A 17,304-nucleotide genomic window follows, 5' to 3' on the forward strand; every position below is an offset into this window, starting at 1 on the left:
TAAAATATTGAAATGTCACGTGTTTTAAATTGTATCGGACATCAACTAAGTTAAATAGTCATCAATGGGGTATTATATGATTTAAAAAATAGGCTCTTTCGGATGAGAAATGTAGTGATAAAAATAGGCTTTTTTTGTAAGAGAGGATTTCAAGTGAATTATTTTCATTTGATCTGATATGCGATTTGATATAGCTCCATAGCCTAATCTACTATGTAGTCTATGCCACAGTCACATTATCATCCCCAAACTGCAAAATAATGATGTAGCCTAACTCAAACGACAGTGCCCTGGTATTCATTGGAAGTCACTGAAAACGTTAAGTGCGTCATAGAATCGCCCAGAGATGATGAAGCGGCAGATTATAGGAGGCTACTCTTTTCAACGTCGGAGAGGAGAGGCAAGGGCTGTGTTGGGTAGCATACAATACATAACAACGCAGTTTGATTTCCGAATTGCACAACAGTCCCAAATCACCCGGTTCTGAAAAATAAGTGCAAACCGCCATAAAAGCTTCACTGAGGATGGAATCCATCGTGTCTTTGTGCCTTTTTTTTTTGTTGGGAGTAGTTTTAGCCTATGGTTAATCACCTCCCAGACAATGCAAGCTGTCAATTTAAGGCTATTATGTTATTGTTGGACACAGATGTCATTAGTCACGTGGTCACCGACATGTGTTTTTGGTCTAGCAGGTCAGTGAGGGGCTAGGACTACCCCTCCCCCCTCCCAAAAACAAATTATTTGGAGGGGCCTATGCAAGACACAACAGCAATATTTCTCTCTAACTCACTCTCCCTCTCACACACACCTGCTGATTTTTTTTTTACCACTGAATTGAAAAGTATGCTAATGTAGAGTTTATTTCTGGCATAGCCTACATGGTAAAGAATGAACCATTATGACTTATGTCTGAAAAATAGCTTGGAGGAAATTGATGTTATGTAGGATATTTTTATTTTTCTGTAATGTTAAATAAGAGCAATCTGATCTTTATAGAGCAATATTAGGTTTTGTACCCATTGTGAGGTGTACACACTGCACCAGACAGAGGCAATGAGAGTATTGTTGTGTATTCGCTGACGGGTTGTCTATAGAGTTTGGGAATCATTGACCCAGACACACCCCTTACTGTGCTGTATTGCCCTACAGCGCCTCTGCATGCCAAGCTGTTATATGCTCTCTATACATACCCTACATGACCAAAAGTATGTGGACACCTGCTCGTCGAACATCTCATTCCAAAATCATGGGCATTAATTTGGAGTTGATCCTCCCTTTGCTGCTAACAGCCTCCACCTTTCTGGGAAAGCTTTTCACTAGATGTTGGAACATTGCTGCGGGGACTTACTTCCGTTTATCCAAGAGCATTGGTGAGGTCGGGCACTGATGTTGGGCGATTAGGCCTGGCTCGAAGTATACGTTCCAGTTCATCCCAAAAGTGTTCGATGGGGTTGAGGTCGGGGCTTTGTGCAGGCCAGTTCTTCCACACCGACCTCGACAAACTCTTTCTGTATGAACCTCACTTTGTGCATGGGGGCATTGTCATGCTGAAACAGGAAAGGGCCTTCCCCAAACTGTAGCCACAAAGTTGGAAGCACATAATTGTCTAGAATGTCATTGCATGCTGTAGTGTTAAGATTTCCCTTCACCGGAACTAAGGGGCCTAGCCCGAACCATGAAAAACTTTACAGTTGGCTCTATGCATTGGGGCATGTAGTGTTTTTCTGGCATCTGCCAAACCCAGATTTGTCCGTCGGTCTGCCAGTTGGTAAAGCATGAATCATCACTCCAGACAACATCTTTGCACTGCTCCAGAGTCCAAAGGCGGAGACCTTTACACTACTCCAGCCGACGCTTGGCATTGTGCATGGTGATCTTAGGCTTGTGTGCGGCTGCTCGGCCATGGAAACCCATTTCATGAAGGTCCAGACTAACAGTTCTTGCGTTGATGTTACTTCCAGAGGCAGTTTGGAACTCGGTAGTGAGTGTTGCAACCGGGGGCAGATGATTTTCTCGTGCTACGTGCTTTAGCACTCGGCGGTCCCGTTCTGTGAGCTGTGTGGCCTGCCACTTTGCGGCTGAGCCGTTGTTGCTTCTAGATGTTTCACTCCACTCCAGAGGCAGTTTGGAACTCGGTAGTGAGTGTTGCAACCGAGGGCAGATGATTTTCTCGTGCTACGTGCTTTAGCACTCGGCGGTCCCGTTCTGTGAGCTGTGTGGCCTGCCACTTTGCGGCTGAGCCGTTGTTGCTTCTAGATGTTTCACTCCACATACTTTTGTATATATAGTGCATCAATGCACTTGAACTAACACACAGTAGAATATGCTTGCCTTTTCTGCTCCATACGACTGTATCAGAGCACATAATCATGTTCTAAGGGCAAATCACATTCAGATATTATATTGAAGACATGAATTCAAGAACTATCCAGTGTCTCTTGACCTGAAAATGAATAGCACAGTACCATTTCATTAATTGTAGCACTTATTGTCTGTAAGGTGTGAGGGATTGTACAGATCAACATCATCATCATTCTGGCCCCTCTCTGGATTTTGTGTTAAACGCTCTACAACAAAGCTTTCTTAGTGTTCAACAAGCTTTCTCTGCGTTTAACCTTGTTCTGAACACCTCCAAAACAAAGGTAATGCGGTTTGGTAAGAAGAATGCCCCTCTTCCCACAGGTGTGATTACTACCTCTGAGGGTTTAGAGCTTGAGGTAGTCACCTCATACAAGTACTTGGGAGTATGGCTAGACGGTACACTGTCCTTCTCTCAGCACATATCAAAGCTGCAGGCTAAGGTTAAATCTAGACTTTGTTTCCTCTATTGTAATCGCTCCTCTTTCACCTCAGCTGCCAAACTAACCCTGATTCAGATGACCATCCTACCCACGCTAGATTATGGAGACATAATTGGCAGGTAAGGGTGCTCTCGGGTGGCTAGATGTACTTTACCATTTGGCCATCAGATTTGCCACCAATGCTCCTTACTGCACTCTATTCTCCTCTATATCACTGCACTCTATTCTCCTCTATATCACTGCACTATATCACATACTCCTCTGTAAACTGGTAATCTCTGTATACCTGTCGCAAGATGCTTATTTATAAAACCCTCTTAGGCCTCACTCCCCCCTCTCTGAGATACCTACTGCAGCCCTCATCCTCCACATACAACACCCATTCTACCAGTCACATTCTGTTAATCCCAGGCCCCTGTCCCCGCAGGAGGCCTTTTGGTAGGCCGTCATTTTAAATAAGAATTAGTTCTTAGCTGACTTGCCTAGTTAAACAAAGGTACAATTTTTTTTATAATCGTCATCTGATCCGGCCATAAGACCTATTGAAAGTTATAATAAAATGAGAAGCATCTAGAGAACTATTCACCTGATCCTCTCATGCTGATGCAGTAGTGGAACAATGGGAATATCCCAAAGCCTGTGGTAGCCTACAGCCTATATTGCTAACCTGTAGGTCAAAAGTGTGCTGGCCACTCCGGTGTTGTCACAGCCAGGCCCAGCAGGTTTAGGACCTATAATCCACTTACTGGATTTCCTCTCTCTAATCACTTCCATCAATTAAATGACTTGATCATCAAGTTAATCAATTCAAACGTAGTTACTGTTGAACGTTACCAAGGCTCAGCGATTAATATCCATTTAAAAATCTAGTAATTCAGTTTACTCAGTGCATTCATTTCCTTCAATTATGAGTGAGTTTAGCCTTCAACCGGTCTGTACAGTAATAGATGTTCTGCTCAATGCCTAGTTGTTTTCCTTCCATACAGGGTCACTCACTAAGCATAATATTAAAACATGATTCCTGAAGTTATATTTGTGAACAGAAGTTGGCTTCAAGTTGACTTTGTAGTAGTTACCTCAATTATCAATGACTACACAACAAACTGCAGTTGTGCACCCTGTAGCCCAACCGAACAGTATGCATTTGTCACTCCCCAGTTTCAACAGAAAAATCTGATAGAAGAAAAAGGGCCACTATGAGAGAACTTTCAGGAGGGGGTCCCTCTGGGTAGTCATTTGTTGCTTGAGAAAGTGTAGCCTGTTTGATTCCATAAGCTGGTTATGTCATGCTGTTGCGATATCCGTGGCCTAGAGAAATAATATTGCCGTGACTCCATTACCGATGCTTGCGGCTTAGTCATGACATTACAGGCATAGGTGGAGCTGAACCCTTAAAGAAACTATTTTGTTACACAGTAGCTGTGGTGTGCTAGTAACAATGTCCCTAAGATGAGAAAGAAAAAAGGGCCTCATGACACGTGCAAGAAAAATTACCAAAATAACTGGCCTTTCTCAACATCCGCCCTTTAATATTGATTAAAATAAGGGTTTTGTGAAGATTATTTGAAAATTCCAGGTGTCATCAATTGTAGAATAATATCTTTATACTGTACATGCTTGGTGTGCAATAGTAAACCTCTGTTGTATAACATTATCTTCAGCAACTATTTACCTTTTAACCTCATGTGCTTGGCTAGCAGCTCAGAGTTAATCTGTTAAACCCTAAGATTGTTTAAGTCAGTCTCATCACACGAGATGAGATTCACATGACATGAATGTATTAGTACAGCAGTCTATGTCGACGCATTCTTTAGACGAGGTACTGTATAGGTCCGCTGTAACTTAGAATCATGCTGATTTCGATTTATTGGCGTCTTTGGCTGGTTAATACCAATTGAACATGTTCTTCTCTGCGTGCTTCAACGTAATTCATGTCCCAAACGTCTTGTTACATCCCCAAACATTTAGATCGCAGTGAAAACGTCCTACATTCTGAACCACTTTTGAGATTGATACCACCTCAACAACCCAAACGTAACCCTCTCAGTCAAAGTGAATCACGGCTGCATCTCTAAGTTATTTTGTATCCCTTTGCAGCATTTCCGTGTCACAATGCTTTACTTTTTAATTGCTTTTCCACTTGTTGGCAGTCCTGTGGCCTTCAGGGTACGTTCTGATGTGGGAGAAGTGCAGAAAATGGACAATTGCTTATTAAAGCATTAATGGCACAGACACTGGGATTGCTCTCCGCCAGGTCAATTATCATTGATTTGACAATATCCACTCCGTCTCGTAGAATTTGGTTGGAGATCATTGTGGGCTTGTGCTTTTGCCCTTAGGCCCGTTGCCACAGACACCCGAATATCCCATTTCTATTCACGTATGAAAGGCTCAGTGGGTTTAAACCTGCTGGGTTCAGATATCAGATGTGTGAGGCGAGTTCTCATTGAGATCTACCGGCATAGCAGACCCTGTGTAGCTTTTTAAATCTACAATTTGTGATCTGGGAATCCTGTCCATGGTTATTTCAATTATTGACATATAAAAATGTTACACTTCCCCGTCCTCACCCCTTCGCTGTATACCAAAACAAACGCATCGGATCAGGATCAGACTGGAAGGCATTGTGGTTTGATGGCGAATGTGGCCTTGAAAGGATGATGTGACGTTATCTAGGAAATTGCTATCTTCTCAGAGTATACTTCAGCTCACGTTTGATTTTATTTGACATCTTCCGGGAAACATGTGTTGTCAAAACAAGATGTTTCTTCTATGGTGTATAGTTGTAAGTATATCAGCACCAAGAATATGAGCCATCTACAGTATGTCAGACGTTCTTTTGAGGATAAAAACGGATAAATGATACCTACTCAATACTGTTTCCATGTCATTCAGGGGCATAGTTCCAAGTGTATGGAAGGATAGAGCACTTTCTAGCTCGTTTCATGTTATTTGTTTTAAAGGCTACTGAAACACACCCATACCTCTCTCCACATGAAGTGTTGGAGTGTTGTCAATTCTCATTATAATGAACAGGCCGTTTTTATTTTAAGTTTGGGGTGGGATTTACAAAAAGATTGCCTCTGATTTGTTTTAGGATTTACAACAGAGAATTGTTTAAGTGTTGCTTACAATACTAGCTGCTATTGATCCCAGTAGAAAGTAGATGGCTTAACTGTTGACTCACAGATCCCAATACAAAATACAAAACCTCAGAGTTAAGAGATTATGCTCATTTGCATAACACCAGTATAGAAAATACATTTTCATTGTTCTCTTTAAGAACTGCACATTGATCATATACCAGACTGATTATCCTGTCTGTTATCTGTGTGTACATTTTTCTTGGGCAATTTTTTTTTCAAGTCCAAAAGTTCCATTAGATCTATTAGAGTAATGTGGTTGTGTTGTTATGACTGTATAAATCCCCCCCCCCCCCCCCCCCCCCTTATTACCTCTAACAATTGCCACGTCATTGACTCCAAACATGGATTATCAATTTGGAAGAGCAGTTATTGATAAGTAGTTCGTTAGCATACTCGTAAGGAGGGCACTTACTCTAAGTGTTCATCTCCAGTACTGTAATGTTCATAGTAGCTTAAAGCTCTACCAGGAATCCTTGGCAAGTGACCCTCAGAGGACATCATTGGCATGGCATAGAGGATGGAAACAAAACCAAATCTGTTCTGGAAATATGAACACATTTGCATAATTCAGTTATGAGACATGTATGGCTCTCGCGTTCTGTTTTGAAAAATTTGAATTCTAATACTTTGGATAGGTCAAATGGGTAATGTGTTCCTATTATTTCCTAATCCTGTTGTAGAAGTATTTAGCATAAATAACAAATAGTAATGTTTTACAACTATTACTATGCTTAAACATTCCACAACCATATCACAAGCGTTGTCACATTTTAAATGGGGAAAAAACATTGTCTGGAATTTCATAAGGAGAAAAACTGTGCTACACAATTTCACATGTTTTGCCCCCGGAGGGTCCCTATCGCTCAACAAGTCATCCGACTGAGTGCAGGTTTTTTACAGTTTATAGCCTCTCCCAGCCTTTTAGCATCTCTCACGGTGCTGTCCAGCGCTGCTCTGATGGGGTACTGACCTGATTCAAAGCCAGGGTGACCGGGGACACACAGCATTAGTACAATCACCACATAATCCTCTCTGCTTCTGCCCTGGCAGGACCAGGATTTTCAAATTAATTTCATTTTCACCCATGATGCGGTTACAGTTGAAAAGCTGTGCGGCTGCCAGCTTCGTCATTAACTGTCTGTCCCATTTTGTTTTGGAGAATGAGGTTGAAGGGAGGGAGGGGGTGGGGGTGTTTGGTCAGACGTTTCCCCAATTTGAAGTTCCGTCGGCGGTTGAGATAATTCTGAGAGCCTTCTGTCTGTGAACCATCTGAGAGCCTTCTGTCTGTGTCGCATGCTGAACTGGAGTTGAATCTGTCGAAGGCAGGGCACGTTGTGTAGTTGTGATTGCGAAGATGCTATTGTTTTCGACGAGGCTGGCCGATCTTCGTGTTGATTCTCTCATCTGGATGGATGTCTACTCTGAAGGCATCCTGAAGCAAGCTAAGAGTTCAGAGGTTACTGGGGCAGTTTGTAGCTTTACAGTTATATATTTATCTGGCTTAGGACAAGTTTGTTTTCTCTGTCCTCAAAGTCTCTCTCAGCTTCCCAGAATTCCCTGAGCTCCTTTCAGCTTGGTGCTGTGTCGAAATCACTGTCCGTATTAACATCTCTATTAGGGTGGGGCAGTATCCAGATGTTCATATCGCCACACCGTACTTCTCTCATCCCGGCATTTACGGTATTACCGGCTTAGTACACAAAGGGGTGCCATAAAATTCCTATTGGGCATCTATCAACAGAATGAAAACAAGTAATAACGAATTTCCATGAAGGCTGCTAGCTAAATATGATAACAAGCGTAAATGAAAATAAACAAATTGCAAAGACAGGCATTTCAGCTCATGAAGTTATACGTAGGAGTGACCGAATGTACATTTTGGTGAGTTTGGACATTTACAAGCGAATGTGAACGAGAGACAATGGGCAAATGAACAAAGTTTTGACACAAGCTTTTCTGAAGGAAGAACAGTACTGGGTCTGAAGCAGCATGTGTGCATGCTGTGTCTGTGTGAAGTTGCTAGGGCAACGGGCCTGCCTGCTCTGCATGGAGAAGATGGGGGAGGAGCAGCCAAAAAGTGTTGCACTTCAACCCAGCCAAGCCGCACTGCCGGCTGCGACAGAGCCTGGACTCGAACCAGGATCTCTAGCACTGCGATGCAGTGCCTTAGACCACTGCGCCACTCGGGTGGCCCCTAATAATATTAATATGACAATTTATTGAAAAACTTGGTTTCTATGGTATTGACGGTATTAAAAAAACATCCCTTGGCTATTTCAAAATACCCCCTTTATACCGTATATACGGTATACCGCCAAGCTTAATCTCTATCATCACAACAGCATCCAACCTGGAGAACAGTCCAGAAAGTAGGCAACCTGAAATTGTTCACACCAATTACTCTGTAACAGTACACACTACAAAATGGTTAGCTTTGTTCAAATATCATTTCATTAAGGATGTGCTTCTCTAATGACAGTTTGAAACGATTCAGTTTGATTAGAGGAAGAAATTGATGCAATATGATATTTTTGCATGAATATATTAATTTTCCATTTTAAATTAATATCTACTGCTGATGGGAGCTCAGGAGCTGGATCTGTCTGAGTGCGCCCCTATTTCTTATGGTGAACCTGAACAATCTAAATAAAATCTGAATGATTGAGAATCACAATCAGCAGTTGGATGTTTTGCTAGCACAGATTGGAATGTGTTCCGGGATTCATCAAATGGCATTGAGGAGCACACCACCTCAGTCATCGGCTTCATAAACAGGTGCATCGACGACGCCATCCACACAGAAACCGTACGTACATTTCCCAACCAGAAGCCATGGATTAAAGGTAACCTCTGCATCGAGCAAAAGGAGCGGGACACTAATCCGGATGCTTAGAAGAAATCCCGTTATGACCTCAGATGAACCGTCAAACTAGCAACACATCAATACAGGATTAAGATTGAATCCTACTACACCGGCTCTGTCGCTCTTCGGCAAACTATTATGGACTACAAAGGGAAACTCAGCCGCGAGCTGCCCACTGACACGAGCCTACCAGACGAGCTAAATGCCTTTTATGCTAGCGTCGAGGCAAGCAACACTAAAGCATGCATGAGAGCACCAGCTGCACCAGCTCTTGACGACTGTGTGATAATGCTCTCAGTAGCCGATGTGAGCAAAACCTTTAAACAGGTCAACATTCACAAAGCCGTGGGACAAGACAGATTATCAGAACGTGTACTCAAAGCATGCGCGGACCAACTGGCAAGTGTCTTCACTGACATTTTCAACCTCTCCCTGACCGAGTCTGTAATACCTGCATGTTTCAAGCAGTCCACCATAGTCCCTGTGCCCAAGGAAGTGAAGGTAACCTGCCTAAATGATTACTGCCCCATAGCCCTCACGTCGGTAGCCATGAAGTGCTTTGAAAGGCTGGTCATGGCTCACATCAACAGCATCCTCCCAGATACTCTAGACCCACTCCAATTCACATACTGCTCCAACAGATCCACAGATGACGCAATCTCAATCGCACTCCACACTGTCCTTTCCCACCTGGACAAAAGGAACATTATGTGAGAATGCTGTTCATTGACTACAGCTCAGCATTCAACACCATAGTGCCCACAAAGCTCATCACTACGCTAAAGACCCTGGGACTAAACACCTCCCTCTTTAACTGGATCCTGGACTTACTGACGGGCCGCCCCCAGGTGGTAAGGGTAGGCAACAACACGTCTGCTACGCTGATCCTCAACACTGGGGCCCATCAGGGTTGTGTGCTTCGTCCCCTCCTGTACTCCCTGTTCATCCATGACTGCGTGGCCAAACACGACTCCCAACACCATCCTTCAGTTTGCTGACAACACAACAGTGGTAGGCCTGATCACCGACAATGATGAGACCGCCTATAGGGAGGAGGTCAGAGACCTGACAGTGTGGTGCTAGGACAACAACCTCTTCCTCAATGTGAACATGACAAAGGAGCTGATCGTGGACTACAGGTAAAGGCGGGCCGAACAGGCCCCCATTAATATCAACGGGGCTGTAGTGGAGCGGGGCAAGAGTTTCAAGTTCCTTGGTGTCCACATCACCAACAAACTATCATGGTCCAAACACACCAAGACAGTCGTGAAGAGGGCACGACAACACCTTTTCCACCTCGGCAGACTGAAAAGATTTGCCCACATCTTCAAAAAGTTCTACTGCTGCACCATCGAGAGCATCCTGGTATGGCAACTGCTCGGCATCTGACCGCAAGGTGCTACAGAGGGTAGTGCGTACGACCCAGTACATCACTGGGGCCAAGCTTCCTGCCATCCAGGATCTATATACTAGGTGGTGTCAGAGTAAAGGCCAACAAATTGTCAAAGACTCCAGTCATCCAAGTTATGGACAATTTTTTTCTGCTACCGCACGGCAAGCGGTACCGGAGCTCCAAATCAAGGAACAAAAGGCTCCTTAACAGCTTCTACCCCCAAGCCATAAGGCTGCTGAACAATTAACCAAATGGCCACTGGATTATTTACATTGACACCCCCCTCCTCCATTTGATTTGACACTGCTGCTACTAGCTGTTTATTATCTATGCATAGTCACTTCACCCCTACCTACAGTACATGTACAAATTACCTTGACTAACTACTACCACGGCACATTGACTCGGCACCGGTACCCCCTGTATATAGCCTCGTTGTTGTAATTTTATTGTGTTACTTTTTATAATTTTTTACTTACGTTTATTTGGTAAATATTTTCTTGACTCTTTCTTGAACTGCACTGTTGGTTAAGGGCTTGTAAATAAGCATTTCATGGTAAAGTCTACACCTGTTCTATTCGGCGCATGTGACAAATAAAGTTTGATTTGATGTGAGTTGCGTCCACTCTGGTAGGCTACATAATTCCCGTAAAACCCAATTTTCTACAGCGCATTTGGTAACAATGACGCAACAAATTGCAATGGTTGTCAATCAACTAATAAAGCCTATGATTTGACATTGCGAAAGCCATTTTACAAGGATCTGAATGCAGAAAGTGCCAGATGTACAAATAGCCTATTAGAACAGGGATAGACCTACCTCTCTTTGGCACGAGCAGCTGTGTCTCGTGAACTGTGCACGCTCCGTGTACATCCTGACGTATTTCATTACGCCGTACGTCAACTTCATGCAATCGCGTTCCGCTACCGGACGGAGAATAGGGTTTCACAACGACAAGATGGAGGAGAGCTTAGTCTCTCACCAAAGATCACATTTATTTTGGGAGATTACAAAATATGACATTTTCATTAATCGTTTCAGTTGATAGTAGAACATGTTTCGATTAGGTACTATTTCCCCAACTTGTTTCTATAACTTTGTAGCAAGTCAAGCTATCTTAGGGAGCAGCTAGCTAGCTAAAAGTTAGACTAGCTATACTGTCGCTAGTGACCTCCACCAAATAATTATTTCAAAACAAATGTCATTACCATCACAATAAACTACAACGGGAGGCAGCTATCCCGTAAACTCATCGCCGAAAACCACATTTTCATCTTCTTCTGTGGTTTGGTAACTTCCTGTAAGTAGAACCGGCGATTCCTAACCTTTAAATCGGTTTTCTGACCGATGCATGCATGCATGCATGCATGCTTAATTTAGATCGTTTTGGTGTCCCACAGACCAATGCACTCATATCTTAAACATTTTAACCGGAGACTGATGCGTATCAATGAATCATTACTTCCCGACAATTCATTTATCGTCTTAATTATGTTACCCAGGTTGGTCCAGGGGATTTGTCATTTAATTATTTTCTTAAGGTTCCAGTACATATTAGATTAATTGAACCCTTTGCACAGTACATGTAATTAGTCAGTGTCACATTAAAGTCCTCTAGTCAAGAGCTGTTTAGCTTCCCCACATGCAGCAGGCTTTTGCTCTTAGTCACTCAATTATAGAGACATTTACTTTGCTAAGGATTTGGGTCAAGAAGTGGGTTTTCCCAATTTCCCAATCATTCGGAGTCAGTGTTTACCAACGGAGGCTATAGTCTGATCAGGAATCCACTTTCACAAAATGCTTTTTTCTAAAGCCATTCAAAAGACAGCTAAAAGGATTGAAGAGGAATGTCTTTCTGTAAAGAGACAACATTGGTGTAGAAGTATTTGAAGTTGAAAGATCCTATACACTGAGAAAGGTTTTGTTTTGTTCTTCACAGATGATCCGAGAGTATCAAAGTAAATAATTAGATTCCTATCTTGATAGCATCATTGGTACTATTTTTGGTTACCGTTGGTTACCACAGCAGGGTTTCTAGTATACATCCATGTGGATTCAAAGCAGATTGAAGAGTTACATAGAGGGAATGTTCTCCTAAATGTCTTATTGTTTACTTTTAATCGCCAATGAGTTGAAATATTGTCTGCTCACTGTTTGACTGGCACGCAGACATCATCAGACAATATTTCATTGTTCCATTAGCCAACGAAACGCAGAGTATTCTTACAGTTAAAATGGGTGAATTGTTACATAGGAATTATAATACTCAGGAGACAGATTTATGAAGACAAAAGCAACCCCTCACTAGCCTCAAAATGCAAACTGAATCACGCTACGTTAGTACAATGTAGAGGGATTCAGGTTGGATTTCTAGGCTACCTTTATACATCAAAGTCAACATGAAACAGCTCCACATATGAAAAAGTATATTCATTCACGCATCACTCAATTGTTTTATGTTTGTGTGTAGCCTATGTTCATTTGCACTCTCAACTCTTGAGACCTGTGTCGAAAGAGCTTGAGATGCGGAGAGCATGTCCATCACAGATGATGAAGCCAATATACACATGGATCTCTTTATAAGTATAAGCATCAAGGGCTAATACAAATATAAAGGGTCGTTGTTCACAAGGTGAACGTCTAACCGAAAGCATGAGTCCAGCTACACTAGGACTACTCTGTACGTGTAGTTAATGGACCGCATATGGCTTGTTGGCACTAACCTGGTCTTAGCCCCAGGTTTTTATTATGGAAATATATAGTGAATCTGAACCTAGCTGAGGATAACCATTGCTAGCAGTAGGACTGCTGTAAACTGAGTCATAGCAAGTAGCCTAATTAAGAATGAAGGATTGCTGGATACAGAGCTTCCCAATAATTATTTTTGAGCCTATAAATAAAGATGTCTGTCTAACCTTTGATTCACGTCAAAATTTGACACTCAATTTGCTCGTGACCCGCTTGAGAAGCTCTTTTTTTTTGTACCCTGGAAGTCTTCAGAGCAATGCTGTCTTGCCTAAATCCCCAGTGTCCTCCTTGCCATGCCTCAGCCCTCTAAAAGACCCTGCTGGTGGCAGTACCCCACACCACAGGTGACATTACAGAATGTTGACTTGCACAAGTGGTATGACTAATTTAACATCACCCTGTGTTCAAAGCCACTTAAGCCACATAGGCTAAAGAACGCTGGCGTTCTCATGGTTCACAGGCTGCTTGTATTTGATGGATTCTCACCCCAAAGGACTTTGGGTTGCATTTGTCTCTGTCAATTCGCCTGTAAAACACAGAACCTAAGAAATATTGTTGGTTTGATAACCAAGGACCTTTAATTCAAACAAGGTATCTATCTGAAAGTACATTAAGTCAAGTGTTCTCGACACTGTGAAGCTTCCTGAGATCTGATTAAAAGACAAATTGGTCCATTAATATATGGATGTTCATGTGCTCCAATGTGTTCAATTGCTTCATCTTGTGCTGTTGGGGAGGCAAACCAACTGTGCCTGCAATGGCCAGGGATTGTGTCCCTTAGACCAGAAACAGGTGGATAAACAAAATGCCATATCCCTGGGCGAAAATGGCAATCATTTTTCTTTGTGTTTTCAAACACAAATGTATGTTTCACTGGAATAATGTTTGTTTTGTTGCGAGGGATAGATGGGTTTTTTGTCTCAGGCACATTCCTCTCAAACTGAGGAGACTAATGACTTCCTAGTCTCACATAGACTGTCAGTCGAGGTGTATGCAGCCTGCTGAGGCTGCCATTGTCATGTGCTTTCATGGCTTTGCAGCATGCACTCTAACAGGGTTAACAGGATTAGAGAGCCCTATGGTTATCCTATCAGCTGTGACAGAATACTCCGTAGAGGATTGTATGATGCACTTCATTGAATGGGCCTCAAATCATATTCAATTTCTCATAAATAGGTAACAAAAAACAACTGTTCCTTCCCCTCAATTAGAAAAGTCACTCCTGGCAGTCAAGCATTAGTCAGACCCTAGATACAAGTAGAATTTTCCCAAAACCAGCAAAACTGTCCAGAGGTGTTTGTAAATTTGAAATCCATGCTTTGGTTAGGGTTTTTCTTTGCAACAAATTCTATAGGTATTGAACCTAATCATTGAACCACATCTTTTTTTTTACAAGGATAGGCAGCGTCTGTACTCTGACTTAAACACACTTCACAGTTTTTGTTTTCCTATTACTTCTGTCATTACTTAGATGACACGGACCTCAAATGGAAATGACTGAAGCTTGTGCTAAATATGGTGCATTATAGCAAATATCTGCATTATATCATTTCAGCAGTGAGTGGATGTTGGTGTCACTAGGCCCCAAGGAGTCCTCTGTCTTTAGCTCAGGGGTTCTAATTTAGTCCCTTGTCTGCACTTTCTGTGTTCTGTTCCTCAGTGCCATTTCAGGGGATTCATCACCTCAGTTCAGCTCACTTCAATGTATTTACTTGGCCAGCTCCCGTACTCCTTTACACTAGGGTATTTCAAAGGCCAAGAAGGGGGACAGACCAAGTCCCCTACTTCAATCAAATAGTGAGAGGGCCATAGAGAACAGTTCCTTTGAAAGCTTTTTTGTTATGGCGTAAGCATTTACGGCCGTTTGTGCTATTTTATGTAATGGGGTTTGCAGAGAGGCTAAGAAAATGTTAGCACAGTGTGACAAATCCTGTCACAATTCGAGGAGATTGAGAAATAAAATTGATGAAAAGTGCAGGTGCAATGTCGGAAGTTTGAGTGTCTTCTCCCAAGATGCTCTTTGTCACGCATTTCTTATGTACAAAGAGTCTATGAAGTATCCTTTCAAGTTGTTTTCCTATTTTAACACTCCCTAATGATTTCACCTCACCCGTCTCATCGTCAGCCGTAAGGCGGTATCGAATAAAATGTGAAAATATGCTCCTATACAGTGACAGTCCTATACTGCAGACGTGTGAACGGTCTCAGGTCAATCAACACTATTTCTGTGATGTTGGTAGCATATGCACAGACAGCCTCAACAAATTCCCACTGTCTGATCTGAAATAATGATGAAAAAATGATGCGATTATCAGATCTTTAATTTACCACACCGTTTTGGAGGGATTAGCCTTGCAAGGCCATCAGTGCGGGGGAGGTGAAGGGGGGGGGGGGGGTTGTTGGGGATCTGTCAAGCCAAGCTCTTTCCTTTTATGGCTGCAGTCCTAGACCCAGATTATCACTAATCTCATCGTCTTTCATTTTACCTCAGTCCAGGGTCAAATGTAGCTAGCGGTTAGCCTGCGAACATCCTCACAATTGGTCGGAACTAAGAAGAGTCAGGAAAAGGAGCTATTTTGTGGTTGTAAGTAAAACAGAAGCTTAGAGGGGTTTTGTTGCCAGAGTGCTTCCACCATGCATGTATTACCTCATGATTAGCAGGTCGATAGTAAATAGTCTCTTGGACCTTTATAGCTTCACTAATTTCCAGCTGGTGATGATGTCTTAGTATCCGAGGATGTGATGAAGGGTAGGATTTAATCTAAGGCCCCAGGAGACAGATGCTATTTCACAGAACGTTTTGGGTTGAGTTCTCTGGTTGGCTCCCATTGTCTCCTATCACTGATACAATGCAGGAAATAGCACATTCTAGTGGGGACTCGTAACACCCTTGAAAATACATTTTGTTTCAAGCGAGTAACCTAATAGTCGGCAGGTAGCCTAGTGGTTATAGTGTTGGGCCAATAACTGAAAGGTTGCTGGATCGAATCCCCTGACATGGTAAAAATCTGTTGTTCTGCCCCTGAACAAGGCAGTTAACCCAATGTTCCCCGGGTAGGCTGTCATTGTAAATATGAATTTGCTCTTAACTGACATGCCTAGTTAAATAAAGGTACAATTTAAAAAATGGTCCTATGCAAATCTCAGTGAACATAATACCCCACGTTTGCTAGTACGTGTGCATCATACCGTACTACTGTACAGCCTGAGTAGGTAGCCAGCTTTAATGTTTCATGTCTAGCCTTAGATTGATTCATAATTCATCCTTAATAGGATCTTCATAACTAATGGATTTAGCTCCTAATTCAGAGAGAGAGCTCATCCAACTGAATTTAACTGATCTTATTTAAGTAAAGCCTATGGGTTGTTTATCCGGATCAAGCCCTACTTTTTAAACCAAAATAACTCACCTTAGAGGTGTTTGTTTTTTACTTGAACAAGACATTGCAAGTCTTCCAAACATAAAACAACATTTCCTGTCTCCGCTCTTATCTCTAATTTCAGTCTTCTAATCCACCATATGGAGCTCGCTGAATTGAGTGATAAACGTTCTGCTTGTATGCTTTGGAAGGAAACGGGGGGAGAGATCACAGGATACGCAAAACAAAACCAAATCAACAGCGGAACAAAAGGTGGAAAACCTGAGGGACATGATGAGATGTGGCTTATGCTTCTAAAGTAACGCTTGAGGGTTGACTAAGAGGCGTGTACAAAACTATCTCACAGAATCCACGTTGATTGTGTGTGTGTGTGTGTTTGTGGTGGTAGTAGTAGTTGTGTGTGTGTGTGTGTGTGTGTGTGTGCGTGTGTGTGTTGGGGGACCATTAAACACTAGGTTCTCAATTTTGAGTCACTGTCTCAACAACAGTTGACAACAATTGAAAATCCCATTAGGGATGGTGAAGAACAAATGAGGGAGAAAAACATTTTCTGCACAGAAACTGAAAATAGCTTAAGCTGTGACTCACAATGAATAGAACTTTTCCATTGCCAAATGTGAAGAGTGCCTCTTCCAGGTGCAGTGCAGACATATTTACCATTGAACATATCTGGAACTATTAATCAAAGGTATTTTTTCATGACATTGTATTCATGTACATTGTATTCATGTACACACAGTGACTTTATATCATATAATAAATAAAACAATTAAATAGGAAGAAATATAGCCGATTCACCCTTTTTAGACTACAAACGAAACAACACTTTGTGAGAATTCTTAGCCTCACATCACATCTGGATCATATTGAATCCTAAAAAATTGCTGAGATGGTGTTTTGACGAGAGGAAATATTGATCGCCTCGCTGAAAATGTCACTATGTGCTCCAGGCCATGCATTCTGCAGATGTGC

At 42.3% G+C, this 17,304-nt stretch overlaps 1 protein-coding gene across 1 annotated transcript in view; it reads left to right on the top strand.

Annotated features, from left to right (window-relative positions):
- LOC139382881 (limbic system-associated membrane protein-like) overlaps positions 1–17,304 on the top strand; it is a 147,009-nt gene that overhangs the window by 629 nt on the left and 129,076 nt on the right. The gene's annotated exons all lie outside the window — the stretch shown is intronic.

This window comes from Oncorhynchus clarkii, chromosome 24 (genome assembly GCF_045791955.1).
Source record: "Oncorhynchus clarkii lewisi isolate Uvic-CL-2024 chromosome 24, UVic_Ocla_1.0, whole genome shotgun sequence".
In the NCBI taxonomy this organism is placed as follows: Eukaryota; Metazoa; Chordata; class Actinopteri; order Salmoniformes; family Salmonidae; genus Oncorhynchus; species Oncorhynchus clarkii.